At 44.1% G+C, this 14,185-nt stretch overlaps 1 long non-coding RNA gene across 1 annotated transcript; it reads left to right on the top strand.

Annotated features, from left to right (window-relative positions):
• Window positions 1-3,482: 3,482 nt before the first annotated feature.
• Window positions 3,483-14,113, top strand: LOC138110852 (uncharacterized). The gene is made up of 3 exons (XR_011151111.1): window positions 3,483-3,561; window positions 12,099-12,284; window positions 13,569-14,113. It is a non-coding gene; the product is annotated as an uncharacterized lncRNA (long non-coding RNA).
• The last annotated feature ends 72 nt before the right edge of the window (window positions 14,114-14,185 follow it).

Raw genomic sequence — 14,185 nt, 5'->3', positions numbered from 1 at the left:
TAAAAAACAAAAGCTAATTAGAGAAGTCAGACCCTCGGGGTAAAATAAAACCACCACAAAACCAGGAAATGATGGCAGTAAGTAAAAGTGAGCTGGAGACTTGGCTCAGCTATTCCAGCTGCTCTGTTTACTCAGCCCAGAGGTGGACACCCACCTGTGCCTCACTTTGCCCCCTAGACCAAGAGAAGGTGCTTCCCCATTTTTGAGGGGTATTGATGGTTTCATTTTCATCTTTCATATTAGAAGTATCCCTTTAGCACCAGAAATGACCTTGGGATATGCTGTCTAGTATTGCAGAGATTGACAGGTGAATAATGAGAAGCTTATTGTCATATTTAATCTCCTTTTTTGCTAAACCATAACCCTCACATACACTCCTGATTTCAGTAGGATTCACGTGGACTTTGGAATGACCCAGGAACAGGCTCTTTGCTTCAGCAGGAGCAATGGGCTTTGGTTTGAAATCCTGAGATACATACCTGGTGCTTCTGCAAGGAAACACAGAGCTCCTCCATATTACTGGAGTGACCTTGCATGGTGTTTCTATTCCTGTCATCATCCTGGATGACACCACTGTTTTTCTTGTATGGATTAATTTGAAACATTTCTTTGGATCATTAGAGCTGAATGATGAGTTTGTACTCATGGGAAAGTTTGTTTTGCAGTCTGAATGCTTGTAGCCAATGGTTCCTGCTACAATGATAAATGGATGCTTTAAATAAAGAACTTCCCAAGACAGGCATTCATCCAGCAGCAAAGCCTCCATTTTACTGGCAGACTAAGTTTTATGAAGTATTTTTTACCCTCCCCAGTATCAATCATGCTGCCATTGTCTTAATTTGACTCCTCCAATATAGAGTAATATTTTACTTTTGAACAAGAAATGAGAGGGCACAGAGTTTTATAGGAGAGGTCTATTGAAGTGTAATAGGAGGGACAGGCTGGTGGTTATCCTCAGTGCTATGGGATGTTGTGTGATACCCAGGGATCAGGCTGGTCAAGAACTGTCATACACACACACTGAGATGCTGGACAAGACCATTCAAACCTCTCTGTTTCTTTCAACAATGCCTATTATCTATGTTTTCTTTCCTTCTCTCCAGAATATCCTGCCTGATATTTTATTTGCCTTCTCACTCCTATCCATCCAATTTTCTTTAAAACCCCTAGCCCTGTTTTTTGATTTTAATTCCAAAGAGCTCAATTGCATCCTGCACTTTCTCTGAACACTATGTCCTCACATCATCCTAACCAACCAGACCATTCTGATCTGCTTTAATGTGCAGCTCGGGATGCTGTGCTTCGCAGGCCTGCCTGCCATAGGTGTCATCTCTAACTACAGAACGGTGGGTGCCAAGACCAAGTATAGCTCATCCAAGCCTTCATTGGAGGTTTGCAGAGCTGCAGATTTATCACCCTCTCCAGGAGATTCCACTGCCAGTCTGCCAGCCCTTCTGCTGAATATCCACATGCTTTTCTGTTGTGCTCTGGCTAAAAAAGAGATGTTTCAGTAGCAGTCTCAGCATCGATCTTCATTTTCTGCTTAGAATTTCATTCCCTCTTGTCTTCCTGCTAGGCTGCACCAAGGCCAGTGTAGTGGTTTGGCCAGATTTTCTTCTACAAGCACAGAACAGAGCTTCCTAGTGCCAGCCCTTATCTTCATGAGGATTTCACACTAGAAATTTTGCTCACAAGATTCCAGACATTCTCCATCTCCAGCACTGTGCATGAGACATAACTTATTTTATGGAATGAGATCTGCATTTGCCTCTGGTTACATTGCTTGAGCTGCAGATGGTAAAGATACCTAGAGGTCAGTCTGTTAACCTAATTCTATGGTCTTTGAAACAGCTGCCAGAAACACCTGAGCAGCAGTGTTCCTCAAGACAAATATTCTCCCTTCCTAGTGATAGTCCAGGGAAAGACTTGCTTGACTCATCTCCCTGCTTTCAGAAAATTGCCTCCTATTTTCTAGCGAATCATACAGCTCATTTTTCCTTTCCAGCAGTCACCCAGACTTTGGCACTCTTCACCTGCCAGCCAGCAGCTCCCACAATTACTGCCAGCAGCCAGCCCAGGTGGCAGCAGCACCCGGCAGCAAATAGGTGCAGAGGAGTCAGGCAATTCATTGCATAGTTTGGCTCAAAGCAGCACTAACAAAGGTAGCCATGAGTTAGGTAATGGGCCTGAGGAACTAGGGGAAATGTTTCAGCCCATCATAAAAGCTTGGGGACCTGGTTTCTATGCTCAGCTTTGCTATTCCCTTCCCACATGACCACCGCAACACATTTATCTGTCCAGTGCCTCAGTTTACTCTTCTGACAAAATCGTCTTTATAGAGGGACCTAGGAAGGACCCAAGAAAGCACTGATCATTCATTTTCTAATTTTTTTCCATTTTAAATGGGATTCTTATCCTGTCTTTTTGATCAAGAGATAAAGTGAACACATAAAGAATTTTAGAGGCAATTTTCATATACCAAATGTTTCAGTGAGATGTCACTTCAGTCCTGCAGGGTTGGCTCAACAGCTTTTTGAACTAAGAGGAGCTTTTCCCACTTGCAGTCAGCAGGATCCCACTCCAATGGAGGAGAAAGAAGAACACCTAAACTTTTAACTAGCTGTACATTATCTCTTGCTGCTTCTTGTGCAGCCTGATTAATCTAACTACGGGCTCTGCATTCCAGCAAGCGCCTCCATCACATTTCCACAGGACTCATGAAGCAGAAAACCCGCACATCCCTGGCAGGACTCCATGGCTACAATGAGTAAGCACAGCACCCCTGAGGTGGTGGGAACTTTGCCAGCGGGCTGCAGGTGAGGATTCACCCCTCTGGATTTTGAGGCTTGAGGACAGAGTTGTCTGGGAGGGGAGTGCGGAGCACTTAGATACATATCATCTCTGACACCGCAGTCAGCCATCTGTTCCGAGTTTATTAAAAGTGATGTACTCTGCTGGGAGGATCAGGAAGCATCTGCTGGTGCATTTACATTCAAATCCTCACAGCAATCCCATTTGTCCTCCATTTTTAATTAATCAAACCCACTTTTTGGTAAAGGCACACAGATAAATGCTTTCTCTGTAAATGGGAGCACATATTATGCTAATACCATTAAATAGCTAATACGCAGAAAAACAATTAAGTGCAAGTAGCAGCATCTCTCTCAGGATTTAAGAAAGCTGTTCTGACAGAGATCATTCCTCTTTAAAGGATCACCATCTAAACCTGGCTTATGCGGCAGTGCAGTTGTGCTGCTGCAGAATTGCTAATCAGCTGCTTGGGACAAGAGTGAACCCTGAGGTGATGAACTGAAGCACACACTCCCTGTGACCCCATGTGCAAGGGCTGGAGTGTTCTGAGGGACACAAGACCACCCCCAGCAGAGTAGTGACCCAGGGAGTTTGGAGGCAGATGCCACAGGGCAGGTGTAAATCCTGTCTGGGTGAAGGGATAGCAATGGGATGATCTACCCACCTGGTAGCACTGCTTTGCATTAGCACAGCTTCTTTGAAAGGTGAAGAGTTGCAGGTGTTTCTCATCATGACCAGATTCTCTGAAGGGTGAGGAGGAAAAAGGTGGTGGCAAGGCTGCTGGTCTCTCTGTTAACTCTGCTTGGCATTGGGAGCCTGTGGCACCATTCCTGCTGGTGCTGCTGCCTGCACTGGTTACCCCTATGGTATTGTTAAGTGCACAGTGCTGCATGGAGTTGGCTCTCTGGGTTTCCCCATGGGTTCAAAGCTGGGCTGCAGTGGCAGGCTTGGCCTCTCAGGGTGCCACTGGCCAGGGTACAGCAGGATTTATTCAAAGGCGTGGAATTCCTGCAGCAGATCACGTTTAGCTCTTGGTACAAAAACCTCTGCTAGAAGTGTCAGGATCTCAGCATCCTTCCATTGAGAGGGGCAGCTGCTGTGTGTGGGGAAAGGTGTCTGAATGAAAGGCAGTTGGGAGCTGTTGGCAGAGGTTGCCATGAGACAAGACCATATTTGTCTCCAAACCAGGGTGGTTGGTCTCTAAGGATTGTCATCATCCTCTTCCAACCAGACAGAAGGAATAAAAGGAACATTTGCCCATTGTAAATGCCAGTCTATGCCCAAGGATCATACCTGACTTACACACAGAGTGGTGGAAAGGTTCTTCCAAAGCAGGTCTGGGGGCACATAATGCCCCTGTAACCAGGCCCTCCAAGTGAGTGAGGAGGTTTTGCTGTGCAGAGGGAGGGATCGACCTTCCCTACTACCCTACAAAAGGGATCAATAATGTCAATGGCAGCAACAAAGGCATTGAAAAAGTGGGGACACTCGATGGTGAGAAGCCTTGGGGCTGTGGGTTTGAATTAGTGATCATGATATATCTCATTTATCACTTATATGGAGCATAAGGGACAGAGGGGATTTCTGTGTGCTTGGAAACTATGTCCGTGTCTCTCTGTGCAGCTATTATTAATAGGCAACTGATACACGAGTTAAATAGAAATCTTCTACTTCTCGGCATGCTGTTCCTCATCTTCTTACTTTGGATATATCTTCAAGGCCTTTTTTAAGCACAATTAGTTATTTTACAAATCCTCTCTTACAAACAATAACATTGGCTGAAACAGCTAGAAAATGGAAAGTGCAGTTGATCCTACCCTTCCCCAAATACGTGGCTTCTGGCAGGCCCAGCTTTTGTCATGAAACACCTGGTCCTGTGGCGAAGCCCTTCTCCCAGGTCAGAGGCAGAAAGTTTACAACCCTGGCCCTCATCTTCCATTAGCAAACAAGGGAGTTGCAGATGCTGAGAGACCTTTTAAAGGCCTATAGGAAGGCATATCTTGCTTTTTACCTTTTGTTATTGATGTTAAGTGGTTTTTAACTTACATTCTTTAATTGCAAACACTGTTGATGAATTTGCAAGGCTGCAGCTCAGCTACTGGGCAAACGGCATTTGAGGTTGTTGGCCTCATAGTAACTGTGGAGCAAATAAATATGTGCATGAAGAGATATTTAGCAATTGCAGGGCTGGAAATTGAGTTAGTGACAAGACAGAGTGATTTAAAGAGCATTGGGTCTCATTAGGCTCAGATCAGACAGCAAGAGATGTGCTGATAAGGACAACTATTATGTGCTTGCCTTGGTGTCTCTCCAGAAGGGACTTGCTCCCAGCAGCACATTTTGAGTGAACAAATTGTTCTGTAGGCAGCAGAGTTAACAAAACCTGGGTTCTTCTAGTCCCCTCAGACAGCCCCAGCACACGGTCTCGACTCCAGAGTCTCTGTCACTGACTATGTGAGTGGTCCAAGTGCTGCTACAGCATCTGCCACTGCTCAGGCCTGTGCAGCATCACTGCACTGTGAGAGTCAGCCCTCCACGGGCACTGGCTGCTGGCTTGTGTCACTAAAGGAGCTGAGAAACACACTGGGTGACACCTGGCTGCTGGGGATCTTCCCGAAGGAGTTTTCAAAAGTTGTTTTTTTGGGAGTTGTGTTTTCAGTCCTGAACTGAAGCCTCTGTTGGAGTAACACTTGCTGGTTTTCACCTTAGCCTTGCCTCATAGGTGAAGCAAGGCACAGAGCTTTTCTCTGCATGACCCTATTGCAAACTGAATCCCAGGCAGTGCTTTCAACTGGAGCTGTCAGAGTCAGTCAAGCACTCCCCAGGCTCCAAGGAACTCCCTCTTGGCATGTCTAAACAGTATTTCCTTGATAAGACAGCTCAGAGCATCAGAAAGCCCACTGTGTCTGCTGTAGTCCTACATTTATTACCAAGAGTTCTTGTCTCTTCTGTAATTCATTTCTTGTAACTAACTACTTATTCCTTTATTAAATAAACACAGGTTTAGTCAGCATTATGTATTTGAGTTTATCCAGCAATACATATTTGAAGTCATTTATGTATCAAAATAAGGGAGAAAGGATGAACTGCTTTTAAACCAAAGGGATTTAGCTTTTGAATTTCTTGGTACATTGGGCAAAGGCTGTAATTACACAATAGTTGTATTAAGCAAAAGAATTACAAGGTTAAATCCTTTTTTGGAAGAGACTTCATTCCCTCCATGCAGTCGTCAGGATGTCTCCCTGAGGACTCTCCACGTGTTGATCCCATCATAAGCAGGCCCGTGTGTGCTGAGGGGGGCACTCACATAAGACTGTTGCAGCTACTTCAGCTGGACTTTCCACAGGATGCTGTACCTAAGGACCAAAAATTTAACAATTCCCTGAAAGAAGGGAGTTTAATAATTAGAACAGAATTCCCTAAGTAATGTCCAACCATTTGAGTCTTGAGGAATGTGATTTTCCTCTCATGGGTCTCAGCCCTCGTGCTTGGGTCTTGCTGACCCAGTTGTGAAGATCTTGACTGCAGAGATTGTGATGGAGAATGGCAAAGCTCATGCTCTCCTGGTAATTTAAAAGCAACTGCAAAACACAGCAGCATTAGACATTATTAGGAGAAACAGCTGCTTTCTGCAGCTCCTTTATTCTCCCCCAGCATGTATCTTCAGTTGATGGGTTAGGGATGGCAGGTGACACATTCCTAGTATTACCTTCTCTTTTTGCTGTATCAATATCTGTATCCTGCTGTCCCTGGATTTACTCAGTACCTCTTTGTCTCTTCTGGTCCTGTCTGCCTCTGCCAGCTCCCATGGCAGCAAGCTCAGGAGCTCACACCTGCTGCAGAGAACCCCCTTACTGGCTTTAATGCAGTATCCCAGTGGTTACCTAGAGATCCCGACATCTCGTGACACAAGATTTGGGGAGTATCGACTCTGCTTTCACACTAGCCTTCACCTTCATGATTTTGTGAATACCACTCATATCCTCCCATAACCTTGTTTTGTCTAAACTGAGGAATCCCAGCCTTTGTGTTTTTTCTCCTCTCAGATGCTCTCTCCCACTGATGGTTTCAGGTGCTTGTCATGGTTCAGGTTATTTTTCCCCCTAGCTGCCATCTCCTGCTTTATCTCCACTTATCTGCCATCCTCTTCTCCACTCAGTGAGATCCCTCTGAAGTCCCCTGCCATTGGTGTGACATTAGACCAGCTACTCAAAACAGCACAGTTATCACCTGCAAACCTGGCTGTTTCACCTTCTGTCACATCTACATGCACCTCCTTTGGGGTATTGTTTCAGCCTTTCCTCACCATGTCTTTAACAAAGCTTTGCAGCTGCGTGTGATGCAGCTCTGAAGATGTGGGTAAAACAAAAACCAGTGAAGGAAGCAAAGCAGCTCCAGATGAGTCCTGCTCTGCAGGGACTTTGCCCACTTCTCCATGAAGTAGTGAGCAATGACTGAGAGTTGATGATCCCTTCTAAAACCCTTTACCTCACCAACAGGTGACTTCTAGCCTATCTCCGTTTCAAGAGACTCCTGAGGTAAAGAGAGAAGAAGAAAAATCCATGTTTTTCAGGCAAACCCCACCGGTATTTGAGGGGGTAGTTGGAAGTGTCTGCCTGTGGATGATGTTGATCCCTGTTTGGTATTTTGGTTTTTCCCCCTCATGACACAAACTGTTGTGGAAAAAGGTAGGAGAAATGTCTTCAGCATGCAGTGAGTATTGAACGTGTATCTTAGATTTTAAAGGAGAAAAATTCCATTTCTTACAAACAAACCACATCTGCTGGAGCTGAAACCTTCCTTCAAAGGCTGCAAAAAGGTTAAGTGTTGCAGAATTAAAAAATATGGATTTTTATGTAAGAGAAGCATTCTTGTATTATTGGGGAGCTCAAAGCTGGCAGCTGATGACTGCTTCACCTTTCATTTAATGATCTGAATAATTAGCAGAATAATCTTTTTAGAAATGCTTCAGTAGCAGTGCCCTGGTTGTTGGATAAACAACCTCCTGGAGAGGGAAAAAGCTGGCAGTAAAAAAAAACTGGTTGAGGGAGCAGCAAGGGCAGTCATTAAGCTGGGAGAACATTCATCAGCACATTCAAGGAATCCAACAGGTGAGAGCTGTTTCACAGAGCAGGCTAAATGAGGAAAATTATTTATTAGGACAGTGAACAGAGATCATTACACTCTGAAGCCTGGTGTTAACATCCACTGTGGTTTCAGTCTTGCAAACAATAAAATAATTGTTTTCTCTTGACAGTCATTTACTATTAAATCCTGGGTACCTTGTTCTCCTTCCAGACATTAGCCTCCATTTGGGAATCTGTTGAGGACAATGGCAGAGCACTCTGGCCACAGGCATACCTGCTGTGCCCTCTTCCTCACACCCATCACCTTTTTTCCCTCTCATTTCAGTGCCAATTATTACCCTTCCAAAAGAATTTGTTTCAGGACTGAAAATTCAAAAGACACCCTGGGGTACTGGGCAGGACTAAGGTTAATATGTCTCTGAAAATTATTTCTAATATAATAATTTTTCAAACTCTGTCTGAAAGAAAATGGTGAAAGCAGTACCATGTTATTGCCACCAGAGACCAAGAGCATATTGGATTTTTTACTGCCTGTGCACCTCTGGTGTGTGAACAAATTTTGAGAAAATACCACCTGATACAGCTGTGAGGATCAGAGGAAGGTGGAAGATTCACTTTAAGTTCACTGAGATCTCTTGTATTGACACTGTCATGGTTTCAGGTGCATATCAACCAGCTTCTCTCTGATTTTAACAGGACTGACTCCCAGAAGCCTCAGGCTGAAAGGATCTTTTACTGACCATTTAACTGTCTGGGCCTTCAGGGTGGATTAGTTAATGTGGGATCTTCCAGCCTTGGTAGCCATGTGGCTGATGGACACATGAAGTCTTACACTTAAAGGAACTGTCTAAATGTTTGGTTATTTTGAAAATTGAACTCTCCAATTTTCTTCTAATTTCTATGCACTTTTCTTCAGATGAGGTTGTCCAGCATGGGATATGGAGATGCCACAGTCTGTGACCCTTCTGTGTAAGATTGCTACCACATTTCCCCAGACTGCTCCCCAGCATTCTCCATTCTAAATTAACCAAGCCTCTCCTCCCACTCAGGTATTTTCCAAACTTCTCATTCATGGGTCTGTATCCTGGGTATTTTCCATCTCCTCTCTCTTCCACAATGGGGGGTTCCCAAGGCTGAAGACAGCAGCTCCAGCTGAAGCCTTGCAAGAGCAGCATCACCCCACTATGTCTTACAGAGAAGCAAATGAAAGACATTGGCAAGGAAGCTCCTGGTTCGCCCAGACTGGGCCTATGTTCCTGCAACCACCTCTGATAACTCCCTGCCAAAAATTGCTCTTTTCCATCTTGAACCTAGTAAGGATTCTTGACCTTTCCACATCTATTGGAAAGCTGTTTCAGACTTTCATCCTCTAGTACAGACACCCTTCTAATTTCAAAATCAAGGGTTTTCACAAGTAGTTTAAACCCATTTCTTGACTTTTTTTTTTTTTTTAATTTGGTTTGTTGCTTTGGGGCTTTTTTTGCAATTGCTGCATAGCATCCCTTCATCCCCAGGTTTTTGCTACTATTTCACTTGAATTTTCTTTGTGGGCCTCGTTGTAGCTGTGCATTGATGCCCCTTTTCTGCTTGCAGCCCTTTGCTTTTCTACTTGCCCAGTTTCATCTTGAGGATTTTAGAGCACTTTTTCTAGTCATCACAGTAATTTTGAACCGTAAGCCTGCCTTCCAGTGTCTTTCAAGCTCTAGCAGCTTGGCTTTATTCAGACATCTTTTAGCTGCATTCCCTTCCCCATCATTCATTCTTCCACACAGTGGTCAGACATAGGCTGAACACACATCCCCTTGGTCTTGCAATGCTTTGAGCCACCTTTTACTCTTCCAATTTATAATGTAGGTGGATTCAGTTCTCCCAGTCAAGCCTATACTGTGTTTCCCTGGTGCACACCTGAACATATCCACCAGGAAAGTGTCCAGACTCCTAGAATTAAGCCTGTTTTCCTTAGCTACTAGACCAAAGAGGAAAAAATGAAAAAAATTGGCACAGTTTATTCTTGACAAATCCCTGCAATGTGTTTCATATCAACTGACTAATCTGTACCGGATTATAAACTGAGGGTTTCATAATAGGTTCTAGCAATCTTTCCAAGAATTAAAGTGGGGGATATTTAAATTCCTTGATTTTCCCTGCAATGCAGGTACTAAATGTTCCCTTGTTATTCCTCTCTTATTCCCCAACTACTCAAAAGCAATTGTTAATAGCTTGGAAATGGCTTTGGATGGTCCTTAAACTCTAACAGATGGATTTTGTCTGGTTATGCAAGCTGAAACGCATCTCACTAATCTAAATGTTATTTAAGCTCTTCTTTCCTTATTTCATTCCATGACTCCAATTCTCTTGTTGTATGTTTCACTTGTCTTTAACATCTGGTTATGATAAAGGTTTTTAGGAAGTTTGAAGCAGAAAATGACAGTGGATGTTTCAGTTTCTGCTGGGCGTCACCTCTCAAGAATACAGTTTTGTAGACTGTGGTGCCTTTAACCCTTTCCCTATGACTTACTCAGATTGCCTCTCAGGACTTGAGAAAGGTGTGGTGATCAAAGTCATGCAATAGGTATCCCATTATTTTATTAGCACAAATGATTCAGGAAAACCCAAAACAGTCTAAGGATCTACTCCTACTCCTGCACCTCATCTCGCTGTCTGTAGGCTCAGAGCTATATGCAGACATGTTCTAGGCAAGGTACATAACTTGGTGTTCTGTGTTCCACAGGATGAAACCCAGAAGATAAAGGTGGGCTCCTGATATAAAGTGTGGGGTGGGGTTTAGGTGTCTAAGAGGGGCATGTGAAGCTTTATGGAGAGACTCATCCCTGAGTCAGCTTGGGTACCTGACCCAAGACAAGGAGAACCCTCCATCTGCCTGAGCCTCAGACCCTGCAGCCTCTCCTCAAGGAAGGTACCTTGTGGAAGGGAATGAGCAAGAATCACAATTTCATGTTATAAACAGGAGCCAGTGAGGTAGTTGTAGTGCAATGCCTCTCTCCTACCATGACAGTATTTAGAGCATATCCTCACCTTCCCCTCCCAAAAATAGAAAGCAGTATTTTAAGGTTTAATGCTTCTCTCAGTTTGATAGATTTCAAAGACGTAACTCCCATTGTCTTGAAAGTCTCCTGGCCATGGGGACCATGGGTACCCCAGTCTCACTTTTGCCTGAGCTGTCCCCAGTGCAACTGAAGCATGAATGAATGAGTGCAAGGGAGCATGTAGTCTTTGTCTGCTTTTTAGGGCACCTGGATGGGAGAAGTGAGCTTGGCCTTTCTCATCTTGTGAACTGTGACTGTGGGTGCTTCAAACTGTGACACAGAGACCGGGCACGGTCTTCTGAACCAGGTTCCTGAGAGTGCTGGGTTTGGATTTTACCACTTCAGAAAAAGGTGTCAGTCTCAGTGGCCTAAATCAGGAGGAGGAACTCAAGCACTTTGGAGTCAAACAGAAGCCACCTCCAGGACTCAAAAAAAAGCTTTTCCCCATGCATATAGTGCTGGTACAGCACCAGATGGTTTGATGATGAGTTACATTTCTTGACAAGAATACTATCACAGAGGTTATTTGACACAGGTTAAGTTGATTTCACACTTTTATTTGTTTTGCTCTACTGCATGGTAGAATTAAAGGGGTGCAAAAGCAAATATATGAATGTGTGTATATATGGGTAAAATGCGGAAGATCAAAACCATGAGACAATCTGAGTCCAAAAATCTCTTGAGGCCATGAGAACTGATGGCATGGAAGTGGTGGGCAGGGTGGAGAGGAAGGAGACAAGAAGAGGTGGCTTAAGCTGTCTTTGTGCCGTGTGGCATTTATAGTACTGGTTTGTCATAAATGGGCTCTGTAGAGCACCACCAACAACCTGGATCCTGGGAGGTGGAGTGGATATGAATAGGAATGGGGCTGCTGCATAAATTTTAAGAAGCTCCTGTAGGGAGAGAAAGACTCCATGTATGACATTTGTATTGGGAAGGGAGCAGGAGCTGGATTTAAGATTAAAGGAGATGAGATAGAGGGGTCTGCTGCTCTTTAACACACAGTGGCAGGTATAGGTGAACAGATGTCCAGGGAATATCACTGTGGGAAGAAGCACTGGTTACACAAGTCATTCCTCCAGGTCCTAAGATGCCTCAGAGTCACCAGATGACTGGCAAATAGGAAACATATTTTATCTGATCATATGACCAGGAACCCCAGACCTGAGCCTGATCTCGAGCTGCAGACTGCTGGTTCACACCACCCTCTGGGAACTTTGTTTCTGATCGTGAGGAGGCTCTCACCTTCCTGTATGGCTCCTGACACTTCTTCAGGCTTCAGCTGCCTTACTGTGGAAGCAAGGCATGTTTGTGGAGGTAGCAAGAACAGTTTAAGCAGGTGAGTACAACAAACCTGCCCTCCCCTGGGCCCCACAGCCTGGCTCCTGAGCACATCCACGTCACAGGGTCCCTGTGAGATCTGCTGTGGTTTCTGGGCAGAGGCACACCAGCAGTTCCCCTGGGCGAGAAGCAGGTGTGGACAGGCAGCTGTCAGCTCTGGGCACACACTGTCTCCAGGCTTTTGCCACCAGGATTTTAAAGCCATTTGGTAGAAAATTCACAGAATTCACATTTGACTGGGGTTTCTAACTTTCCTTAGCATTCATAGCTAAAGATCTGAGAAAAGTCTCTCTGGTTTAAAACACTCCAGCTAAAACTAGCAATGCTTCTCATTAGAAAACCTGCATGAATTCTCTTATCAAGAGCCTGTGCCTCTGGTCACAAATTGGGATGCACTTCTTGGGGGAAAAGCAGAGAGCTGGGCAGGTCTGTCAGCAACCTTTCTGAAGCAGACATGTAAGAACTCCACCAAAAGCTTTTTTTCATACAAAATCATCCAAATAAATGCAGAAACAGCTTCTGAAACATGCATCCCAACCACTCCCCTTGTAGCAAAGTTTAAACATTAAGAGCTTTTAGGCTCCATGGATAAGGTGCACAGTTTTTATAGACTCATTTATTTATTAAAACAGTAATAAATACAGCCTAGTAGCTTCACTTTTGCTTTGCTTCTAATAAAGTACTCAGGGCAGGATCTTTTCCATACAGCCACCCTCATTATTTTTTCATTGCATATACAGAAAATATCAACTAACATAAAGGACTGTTTAACTAAATATTTTGCTTTGTGAGTACCTGTGAAATTAACTGGGGAGAGCAAAGAACTGGTTTGCAAAAGCAGAGTAACTTGATTTAATCCACATATTGCATTTTGTACAGACCCTATTAGGGCATGTTTGCTCAACAAGCCTTTCAAATTCAGTAGTCACCATACACATAAGAGTCAAGCAAACACACAAAATGATTTGGAGAAACTAGGGCAAAAATCCCCTTGATGAGTAACTAGTTTGATGCACTTATCCCAACCCATGTCTGATCAAACATTATGTAGCACAACCAAAGCCTATCACAACAGTGGTTTTGCAGAGTGTTGCTGTGCAGCTCCTTCCCACGTGACAAGAGAGCAGAGAGCAAACATCTGCTGATGTTTCACACAAGCTGGTACCTGGCAGTACTTGTGTCTCCTGGCTAACATGCAGGTTATAGGTGGCGTGGTTAGAGGTGGTCCAGTACTAGAATCATACCCTGGGAGACAGACTGTGTTTCTCCATGTGTCTTTCAGAGGAAGAGTTAAACTACAATTAAACTTGTTTGACCCTGAGAAGTTTGAATGACCAGAGCTACCCTGGGCTCCTGTGAAAAACTGCATTGACCTCCACGCTCTTATGCAAGATGTGCTGCATGTGAGGATATAGCCAGGGCTACTGCCTTTGCCTCACACCTCCCTCTGGTGCAGTGCAACTGCTCTGAGGAGGACACTCACACTTTGTTCTTCAGCAGATGTTCTGTATCTATATCTGGCTACAGCCTTTCCTGGACCATGCTGGGTGCTGCAGGTGATACACCAGCAACACTCAGGAATAATGTGTTTAAAAAAGTATATCCTAATTAACTTTTTAATACTCATTTTCCCTAGCACCAGCCTCATTAGATCTGTGTGTGTGAAGTATTTGTTCAGCCAGTTATTATATTGCTAATCATGAAGACTGGCTTGTTGCCTGGATGCTTCACCCAAGACACAATATCACAACTACAAATACAGAACTATAAAACAAATCACTCCTTAATCTTCAAGATTATGTGGCTGTGCTGATCCCTGCACTGCAGGTAATTATATTTTTTGAGCAACACAAAATGAGCTCTTGCTACACATGGTGTGCAATGAGAGATTCAGGTCGT

Source organism: Aphelocoma coerulescens, chromosome 5 (genome assembly GCF_041296385.1).
Source record: "Aphelocoma coerulescens isolate FSJ_1873_10779 chromosome 5, UR_Acoe_1.0, whole genome shotgun sequence".
Taxonomy (NCBI): domain Eukaryota; kingdom Metazoa; phylum Chordata; class Aves; order Passeriformes; family Corvidae; genus Aphelocoma; species Aphelocoma coerulescens.
The sequence above is the reverse complement of the archived record's forward strand: the minus strand, read 5'-3'. Positions and strand labels throughout refer to the sequence as shown.